This window comes from Elephantulus edwardii, unplaced genomic scaffold (genome assembly GCF_000299155.1).
Source record: "Elephantulus edwardii isolate Elephantulus edwardi_28Jun2011 unplaced genomic scaffold, EleEdw1.0 scaffold00173, whole genome shotgun sequence".
Classification (NCBI taxonomy): Eukaryota; Metazoa; Chordata; class Mammalia; order Macroscelidea; family Macroscelididae; genus Elephantulus; species Elephantulus edwardii.
The window spans coordinates 5,292,862-5,304,482 of NW_006399923.1; positions in this window are offsets into that span (position 1 = coordinate 5,292,862).

The window sequence follows — 11,621 nt, forward strand, 5'->3', positions numbered from 1 at the left end:
AGAATCTTTGTTTTCTTGATGTTGAGCTTCAATCCATATTGAAGACTGCAGTCCTTGACCTTCTGCAGCAAGCACTTCAGGTCCTCCTAAGTTTCAGCGAGCAGGGTCATGTCGTCTGCATAACACAGGTTGTTGATGATTCTTCCACCAATCCTAATACCACATTTCTCTTTGTATAGCCCATCATCTCGGATGATCTGTTCTGCATAGAGATTGAAAAGGTATGGAGACAAAATACATCCCTTACGGACCCCTTTGTTGATTTTGAAATTACTGGCCTTCGAAAACCCTATGTACATTAGAGCATACTTAGATTATCATTTGGACTAACAGACATGGACAATGAATAAGGATAGAAAAAGAATTGACAGATTTGAGCTGTGATGTTGGAGAAGAGTACTGAACATCCCATGGATGGCCAAGAAAATGAACAGATATGCCGTGAAGAAGGTGCAGTCAGAGTGCTCTTTGGAGGTAAGAATAATGAGACTTCACCACTCATTCTTTGGACATATTGCTAGGAGGTGCTATTCCTCGGAAAGGGGCATGATGTTGGGAAGGATGGAGGGTTGGCAAAGGAGAGGAAGGACCTCAGCCAGGTGGACTGACACAGTAACAGCTGCAATGGGTTCTTGTTAGAAAGTATGTGGATGGTGCAAGATGGACTACACTCAGATATTTTGTTCATAGGGTCGCAATGAGTCGCACTCTACTCGATGGCACCTAACAACAACAAATGCATCTTTCCTTTCTTTTATTTCATTTGATCAGTTCTTACAAATTCATATAAGCAGTGAAGCAATTTACATTGCACATATAAAAGCTGTACCAACAACAATTATTTGGAAAAAAAAGAGAAAAATGTATATAAAAAATGTATGGCAAGGATTATATTCTTTCATCTTAACTATTTGATCTTTATGCTTTTCAAATAATTTAAGGAACTGAACTACATGAAAATCTCAGCATCAGGATTAGAAGAAGGTATCAACAACCTGTTAAATTTAATTGGCATATACTAGTTTTCTGAGGATCATGTGCATTAGCTTATGAAGCGAGGAGACTATAGAATTCACTATCAGTTATACCTCACTCAAACAAACCCGAAAACCCCCAGAACTGGACCAGTAAATAACATCACAAGAAATGAATTAAACAAATATTTAAGTTGTTCTGAATTTCATTTTATTTGAACAAGAAATTTACATACATAGAAGCAGAAGTAAAGAAATAAAAACAATATTTCATGGGATGAATATATTATCAAGGACATCTTTAAAATATCCAAATGTAAGGACATCAGATTACAAATGAAGATACCAAGTTGTCAACAATTTCATTTTACTTGGATCCACAATCAACACTCATGGTAGCAACAGTCAAAACATCAGAAGACTAATTTTATTGAGAAAACTTGCTGTCAGGGACTTTTCCAGTTTACTAAAGAGTGAACATGGCAGTTTAAAGACTAAAGTGTACTTGACTCAAGTCAAATTATTTTAATCACTTCCTTCCATCTGATAGTCAGTGAATAGAAATGACAGAAGAACAAAGGATGCCTTTGGGTTGTGGTTCTAGAAAAGAATACCAAATATCCCATAGGCTGCCAAGAGAACAAATAGGTCTGTTTTGGGAAAAGTGAAACCAGGTTGCTCCTTGGAGACAGGAATGGTAAACATTTGTCTCATATATTTTGAGCATATGTTATGAAGGGCCAATCCTTGGAGAAAGTTATCCTGTTGGAAACTATCCAACAGTATCATTAATATCACATGCAAGTATAATATTGCTAAAGAGCCTCCAAAAATGTGTAGAACAGCACATTGACAGAAAAATTCCAGAAGTTCTAGGTGGGTTTAGAAGAAGTGATATTGATGATATCAGATGGATACTGATTGAGATTTCAGAATTCTTAAAAAAAAGAGTCTCTGTGGTTTACAAACTATACAGAAGCATTTGTCTGTGTGATTAATAACAAACTATGTCTAACATTGAGAAGAATGGGGATCTCATAGTAGTTATGCTAATACAGAACTTCTACTTATATCAAAAAGATGTTGAATGAACAGAACAAGGGAATATTGCATAGTTTAAAATCAGGAAAGGTATTCATTAAAGATATATATCTATATCTATATCTATATCTATCTATATCTATATCTATATCTATATCTATATCTATATCTATATCTATATCTATATCTATATCAACAACATCTATATCTATATCTATATCTATATCTATATATTTTGGTCCATTTCTATTCAGTCTGTATGCTGAGCAAATTATTTGAGAAGCTGGACTCTGTAAAGAATGTAGTATCAAGTTTGGAGGAAGATCCATCAACAATTTGTTCTATTCAGATGGCATAACATTGCCTTTTAAAAGTGATGAGTACTTAAAACACCTATTGCAGAAGGGCCATTGACTTTGACATTACAATGTGGGTGGGCAAGAATATGTGAATAGGTGGTACGAGGATCTGGTACTCTTGCCACTAAATTGAGCAGATTCAACAGATTTTGAGAATCCTACCAACAGCAAACAAGGAGCAAGAAAATGCAGCACTCTGTTGTGAGTCTGCACCAATTAGACCTATAAGAGAGTAGGGCCTCCGGAGTAGAAAACCAAACTCATCATGAGACGGAGTGGACTGTGGGACCAGAACCAAGAACCTTTGCTAAAGTTTCTTGAAGTACTGAGGGTAAGAGCCAGTCCTTCTCTGTGTTGGATGGGGGTTGGCTCTGGATTGTCTGGTTGGCCGGAAGCCTCTTGTTGGTGCCAATAAAAGCCTGGTGCACAGGCCGGGGGTATTTTAAAATTTATTTGGGCCCTTGGGACTGGTTTCAGTTGTGTTTGAAATGAACATTCTCCTAACTGGTAGAGCACTATTCTTTCATTTCTCTGTATTGAGGTAACTTTGGATTGCTGTGATACTAAAGTGTTGTGCCATTGTTCTGTCAAATGCCATTATGGTTACACATGGTTGACAAAGTTTGGTAGAGCTCACAGATTAAGACAGGCTTGGAAGCAGGAGTGGCATCCACTTCCAAAACATGCCTGTGGAAACTTTATGAACTTAGCGAAAGGACAAAAGTTATAGAACAAGGTTAAGGTCTTTTGTTTATAGTGTCTGGTACTGGATGGCACTTAACAACAACAACAACAACAACAACAACATATAATACCAAACCTTTTTTCTCCATTTTGCACTTGGATGAAGTGGCTGGACTCTGTAAGGTGGTACTCTTGTTTTGATTGAGTGTCTGTGTGGATTGTTTGGTTGTTTTTATTTAAGCCTCTTGTTTAGAGCCAACAAAACCTCCTGGAGGTTCCTTTTATTTAAAAATTGGGTCCAGGGATTATATTTTAATCCCTTTTTACTGTATTTTGGAGGAAAATTCTTCTAAGTCATACAGCATTCTTCTGTCAGTTTGATGTGCTGAGGTAATCTGGATTTACTGTGATGCTGAACTTTGTGCTATTGAGGTCTCAAATGCTATAATGGCTGCCTATGGTAGACAGTGTTTGGTGGAGCTCCCAGTTTTAAGATAGATTTTGAAGAAGGAGTCGCATCCACTTCCTAAAACACATGTCCTTAGAAACTCTATGACGATAGTTATAGAAAGGCCTTAGGTCTTTTGTTTATAGGGTTGCTATGAGTCGTCTGTGATTCAACAGCACTCAACAACAACAACAAAAGCTCTGGTGACCTAGTGGTAAGGAGCTGTACTGCCAAATCAAAGACTTGCAGTTTGAATCCATCATCTGTTGTTGAGGGAACAGTTCCTTCTTGTAGTGTTGGTGGAGGTCAGAGATGGTTGTCCCATGTGGTCCTTGGTACTTTTATACTCTGTAACTATTCAATCATAACAACAACAACAGCAACAACAACAACTATTCAATCTGTATGTTGAACAAATAATCTAAAAAACTAGATGCTATGAAGAAGAATATGGAGAGGAAGACTTATCAACAACCTGTTTTATGCAGATAAAACACACTTGCATGCAGAAAGTGAGGGAGACTTGAAATACCTACTTTAGAGGATCAAAGACTATAGACTAAAATATACATTACATATCAACAACAAGAAGGCAAAAGTTCTTAGCACTGGACTGTAAACAATATCCTGACAGATGGAGAAAAGATTGAAATTGTTGACTATTTCTTCTTATTTAGATCCACAATCAACATCGTTGAGACCAGCAATCAGAATATTATGAGTTGCATTGAAATGGGCATGTTTATTGTCTAGGACTTCCCTAAAATATTGATGAGCAATAACGTCAGTTTGAAGACTAATGTCTTTTTAGTTGATGGTCTTTTCAATCACTTGCTATGTGTCCAAGAGCAGGATAATGAAGAACAATGACAGAAGAAGAATTTATGCCTTTGATGATGTTTGAGAAGAGCACTGACTATCTTCTTGTCATTATTATTCTGTACTGTACACAGCTTTAGTTTGCTTGGCTCCATAGTCAACAGTCTTGGCACCAGCAGCCAGGAAATTAAAAGGCGCATTGCCATGGCAAAGTCTGCTGTTAGGGACCTCTCCAAAGTGCTGAAGAGCAATGGTGTCTCTCTGGAGACTAAGGTGAGTCTGATACAGGCCATGGTCTTCACAATCACTTGTTATGCATCAGAGAGTTGGACAATGACCAAGGAGGATAGAAGGAGAATTGATGCCTTTGAGCTGTGGTGCTGGAGAAGAGTATTGAGAATACCATGGACTGCTAGGAAAACAAACAGATTTGTCCTAGAAAGGGTTAAGCCGGGTGGCTCCTTGGAGGCCAGGATTCTGAGGCTCTGTCTAACATACTTTGGACATGTTGTGAGGAGAGACCGGTCCTTAGAGAGGGACATCATGCTTGGGAAGGTGGAGGGACGGTGCAGGAGAGGAAGGCCCTCTATGAGGTGGGTTGATTCAGTGACTAGGATAATTGGGATGGGAGTGTCAGAGACAGTGCGATTGGCACAGGACAGAACAGAGTTTAGGGCTGTTGTACATAGGGTTGCTATGAGTCGCAAGCGACTCGATGGCACATAACAACAACAACAACAACAACAACAACAACGACACTGTGAAGTCAGAACTGACCCAACATCTGGAGTGGCTGACCTTCTGATGGGTTTTCGCAGGGAGGAGATTGTCCATCCTTTTGTGGAGCAGTTGTTGGATTTGAACTACATTCTTTCAGGATTGTAAGATGCCTCACATATCATTAACCACCACTCAAACCTTCCAGAGAGTCAGCTATGGATTGGTCCCAACTCAATGGTACACAACAGCAAAACAATCTATCCATAAGGAGATTGGCTAGTCTCACTACTAAATTGAGTGTGCTAAGAAACAAAATTTGAGAATATCTTCACCAGCCAAGAAGAAGTAAAGAATGCAAATGGTGTGTCCTTTTCTGAAACATTCACACTGGGGTCTACAGGAGTAACAGCCACAGCAGAAAACCAGATGACATGAAAAGCTGACCTTGGTACTGCTACCACATGGAACCAGATCTAGATCATCCTTTGTCCAAGCTTGCTGGGGAACTTAGGAGGAGACACCATGACTGACTGACAGGACTAAGAAAGCAAGTAACATTGGCTTAAAGCTAGGAGCACGCTTTGAAAGCTGTCCTAATGGAGAATTTGTATCTTATTGTCAAGTAAAATTGCATCTTAGTCATTTCCCTATAAACCTTTTAATTGTACATATGGTTCTATGTGGTCTGTGAATTATTACATTAAATTTCTGACTCAGTGAAATAGTAGAATTGGTATTAGGAATTAGTAGAAAGAGGAACTCGGGGATATGTTTGTCTTACCAGAACTTTTTTTTTTTTTTTTACTGTGGATGCTGTTAATGAAGACAGTTTCCTTTGTGGAGTTAATAGAGGTCAGATTTGGCCATACTCCCATGTTACCCTTGCTCCTCTTACATTTTGTCTTCATATTTTGGAAATGTTTCTAGAAGAGGATATTGTTGGATAGGAATATCATTCCTGGAAATGTAGAGGGTCAGTGAAAGGAAGGAAGACCTTCAATGAGATGTACAGACTCTGTGATGGTAGCAATGATTTGAAGTGAGTCAAAGGTGATGAGAATGGCTCAGGATAGAATAGGGTTCACATCTGTTGCTCATAGCATCACTATTAGTTGTGCTTTACTCAACAACAGTTAACAACAACAAGTAAGAATATTTACATATTGTAACCAGGATATATTTATAATTTTATACTGGAGGCAGTTGTATAAAATCTAATTGTCATTCATTCATAGGCTGTGTACTGGTTCTGAGGAGGTCAGAGGCTTTCCAAGATTAAATTCCTTGACACAAAGTGCAATCTTATACTACTTTATTCCCTGACCTTTAAAATGATTCCAATAATATTTTCTTATTCTTTGTAAAATTTTACTCATCTTAAATGATCTTTTCAATAGAAGCTATGGACTAAAGGTATAGGTAGATTCCTTGAAAGGACTAAAATTTGGTCATTAGTAGTTCACCAATCTGTGTTGGCATTTAAAACACAATTCTATGTCTTATATGGTATTCTATCAAAGCAGCAATTATTTGGTACAAGAGTAGACACTGCCACACGAATGTTTACTTTAGTACCCTGACGCAAATAAAACTTCAAGGCCATAGCCTGAACCCATTTCTGTACATACTTGGCCACAGCTCCTTTCCACTGTGGCTAGGAGAACAAGTTATCTTAGCTCCTATTCTTATTGTACATAAATCATTGGCTAGAAGCAAGATAATTATCTGTAGAAAGCCTAAAGGCAACTTAAGGCACAGAAGTAGAAAAGGGAAGTGGGGACAGGGACAGAGGAAAAGGTAACATAAAACTTCAGTTTCAGTGTCCAAAGAGCTGAAATATGACTGAGAGGAATGACTATTATATTTTACTCAAAAATTCTTCACGTTCATACCCAAGCATGAGTATTTGCCATGATTGCACTTATGGAACTTCAGACCATTTGCCTTTCCTCTTGTTAAATAAGTTTGTTGTTGTTGTTGTTACGTGCCATCGAGTCGCCTGTGACTCATAGCGACCCTATGTACAACAGCCCTAAACTCCGCTGTTCTGTGCCAATCACACCGTCTCCGACACTCCCATCCCAATTATCCCAGTCACTGAATCAATCCACTGTACTATCCTATGGCATCCTCATTTTCCTGATACACTTCAGCCCATTTCTATAGTCACTGTATCAATCCCCATCATTGATGATCTTCTCTCTCTACCTTTCCCAGTATATCTATTGAACAAAGCAAATCCAAGCAAAGATATAAGGACATTATAGTAATGATTTTGTTGCTGTTATTTTAGGTACCCTGAATTGATAGCCATGCAGTGTATAACAGAAAGGAAGACTTCTCAATTCTGTACCATCATGGAGAACAACTATTTTATGATCCTCTAAAATTGGCCAGAAATATACATTGACAGAGAACTGCCAGAAATTCAAGCTGGATATAGAAGAGACCATGACACCAGGGATATAATTTCTGATGTCAGATGGATTGTGGCTGAAAGCAGAGAATGACAGAAGAATGTCGATTTGTATTTTATTGTCTATGCAAAGACATTTAATTGTGTGAATCATAACAAACTATGGCTAACTTTAAGAAGAATGAGAATTGCAGAATACTTAATTATGTCCATACAAAATTTACACCTAGACCAATAAGCTGCTTTCTGAATAGAGTAAGGGAAAGCTGTATGGCTTAAAACCAGGAAATATGTACACCAGGGTACTATCATTTTCTCTTAACTATTCAATCTGTATGCTGAACAAAACATTCAAGAAACTGGATTTTATGAAGAAGCACATTGCATCAGGATTGGAGGAAAACTCATCAACGATCGGTTTCATTCAGATGGAACAACTTTGTTTGCTAAAAATGAGGAGTAATTAAAACCTTGCAGAAAATCAAAGACTACAATCTTCAATATGAATTGCATCTCAACATCAAGAAGGCAAAAAAATCCTTACCACTGGATTGATAAGAAACCATGATAGATGGAGAAAAGATTCAAATTGCCAACAATTTCATCTTACTTAAATCCACAATCAATAGGTATTAGTTGGCAGGAGAACAGGAGATATTGCATTTAGCAAATCTGCTGTCAGCGCCCTCTCTAAATTACTGAGAAACAATGGTGTACATTTGAAGATAACTGTACACCTGATTTAGCTCATGGTCTTTTCAATCAATTTCTATTTATCTGAAAGCAGGACAATGAATAAAGATGACAGAAGAAGAACTGATGTCTTTGACCTGTGATGTTTAAAAAAAGTACTGAATATCCCACTGACTACCAATAGAACAAACAGATCTGTCTTGCAAAAAGGTACAGCCAGAGCACTCCTCAGAGACATAGGTGGTTAAGCTTTATCTCATACTTTGGGCACTTTGTTAGGAGAGTCTATTCCGTGAAGCACGGAATCATGCCAGGAGATGTAGAGAGTCAGTGAAAGATAGGAAGACCACAATGAACTGACACAGTAACTGCAGTAATGCTCAAGTGTGTCAGAGATGTTGAGAATAACTTAGGATAGAACAGGGTTCAGATCTGTTGTTCATAGGGTCATTAGGAATCATACTTGACTCACTGGCACCTAAAAACAACAAGAAATAAGGGTTCTGGAACTTTGACTGCCTAAGGATGTGGAGCTGTGTTGCCAACCTGAAGGCATGAGGTTCAAATCTACCAGTTTCTCCCCAGGAGAAAGATGATTAATTTCTTCTATGCAATCTACTGCCTCAGAAAACTCACTGGGGCATCAACTATGAGTTGCTTCCTACTTGATAACACATAATACCAGCAACAACATCTAAGGGTTAAATGAATATTATGTCTTTCCAATTTTAGCTCCAAGTTATTTTTCTATTTTCCAATCATTTTATATATCTGGGACATCCACCTGTTGCAAGAGATTTTCATCCTTAACCCGAGCTCACTGTGAGTCCTCTCCTGAACTCTTATATCAAACCTTGAATAATCCTGGCACCGTTGAAATGCCTGCAAACACGCAGAATTCTCTAGGCTACCAACTCTTCCTGGGAACAAAGCATTGAAGTTGGCAGGATGACAGTTGGTCACTTCGCCCTGGATATATTGCTTTTAATTGACTAAGACCTGGGATGCCTGGAGGGCAAATGGAGCTACATAAATCTTCACCAAGGAGTACCAAGTTCTCCTCTATAGATGATGCTCCTTTCTCCCGCCCATACATCCACTGGACCAATACTCAGGGTGAACATAGAGGAACCAGAAACTTTTTTTTTTGCTTAAGGATTCTGCATTCCATTTTCTTAAACAATCACTCATATTCAATGATTATCCTTGCTTAAAAATGTTATAGAGGAAAAATATCAAGATTTTGAGAGTGACTAGTATCTAAGGCATTTATGAACTGTGATTTATCTGCCTGATTATACAAGATACTTTAAGTGTTCAAATAAATGAGAAAGAAAAATATACCCTTTGATATTAGATATGAATTTACGTAGGATCAACCCATTTGAGAAATGTTAATCATATGAAAATGATAAAAAACATGATGCCTACCAGCTCATATCACTATAAAATAAGTCTTTTGAATGAATGAATATTTAAACACATGTTGAAATGCTAGAAGTTCTGTAGGTGGGTAATATGTTATTAGTTGCAGTATTTAATATGCCCTTATCTTAGATTTTTAAATTCTTCTTCCAATGAAAATGCATCTCAACATTTCAAATGAATGCCAAGAGAAAAAAAATTATTTACCTTACACAGAAATATGCCACACCATTTCTGTTTCCGAAGTCAAAATGTAGACTGTAGGGAGACAAATGTCCCACCTTAATAATTTTTAAGGAATATCTTGTTCTGGTTTCAGAGAAGCTATTGAGGAAGAATTTTTATTTGAGAATGTTCTAAATAATTTTCCTGTTTTTGTGCACTTGTAATTTCACATGAAAGGCAAGAAAGAGTGCATAATTATCAATAAAAATGAGAAAATCCTGTGGAGAATGTGAAAACACAAGAAAATAATGCTACTACTGGAAAAAAAAGATTTAAAACACATTTTCACATTTCTCTTAGTTCTTGCTTTTGTGGTACAGAAGTCATCATAATGTTGTTGTGTACTGCCTAGTTGATTCTGATTCATAACAACTTTATAGAGCAAAGTTAAACTTCCCTATCAAGTTTTCAAAGTTATAATATTTATAGAGTCAGATTGCCACATGTTTCTCCTGTGGAGCTGCTGGTGTGTTTGATTTGCCACTCTTTTAAGTTAGCAGTCTAGTGTGATAACTACTGGTAAGCCTGTGGTCCTAGAGGCTCACATAAACACATACAAAACTCATTAATGTTACACAGGAGGCTACTGTCCATCTCTCTCTCACAGATCTGTCATCATTGTTACGTGGTGTCGAGATGAGTATGACTCACAGCAACCTTATGGCCAACAAATCTGAACATTGTCCTATCCTGTGCTATCCTCACAATCTCTGACACACTCAAGCCCATTGCATTAATCCCTGTACCAAACCACATGGTTGAAGGCCTTATCTCTTTCACCAGCCTTCCACTTTTCCAAGCATAGTGTCCCTCTGAAAGGAATAACTTCTCCTAGCAACATGCCGAATGTATGTGAGATACAGCTTCATCATTTTTACCTCTAAGGAGCCTTTGGATTCAGCTTCTCCAAGACATATCTGTTCTTTTGGCAGTCCATGGAATCTTCAGCCCTCTTCTTCAACACCACTGTTCAAAGGCATCAATTATTCTTCTGTTTTCCTCTCAGATGAATAGAAAGTGACTGAAAAGACCATGACCTGAATCAGATGTACCTTTGTCCTCAATCTGAAAAATTGTTCCTCAATAATTTGGAGAGGTCCCTGATTATGGACTTTCCCAGTACTGTGCATAGCCTGATATTCAAGTGTATTAATTATGGATCTGAGTAAGATTAAGTCATTGACAGTCTCAATTCTTTCTCCATCCATCATGATGTTTGCTCCAGTGGTGAGAATTATTTTTTGTTTTCTTACTATTGAGATGCAATCCATATGAAGGTTGCAGTGTTTAGCCCTCTGCAGCAAATGGTGGGATTCAAATTTCCAGAGAGTAACCACTTTTGATTAGAAGTACAATTCCAAGGGTCTCTGGTTTCACAGAGGAAAAAGATATACTTTCAGTATTGGATAATCTATAGGTCAACAATCTGCATTATGCAGCGGACACAACCCTGATTGCTGAAACTGAGGAGGACCTGAAGCTCTTGCTGCAGAAGGTCAAGGACTGCAACCTTCAATATGGATTGAAGCTCAACATCAAGAAAACAAAGATTCTTGCTATTGGGACTATTGGAAGCATCATGATAGATGATGAAGAGATTGAGATTGTTGACATCTTCATTTTCCTTGGATCTACAGTCAACAATCTTGGTATCAGAAGCCAGGGAATGAAAAGGATTGTGTTGGGAAAATCTGTGGTTAGAGACCTCTCCAAAGTATGAAGAGCAATGCTGTCAGTCTGGAAACTAAGGTATGCCTGATACAGGCACTTTGCAATTACTTGCTATGCATCAGAGAGCTGGACAATGACTAGGGATA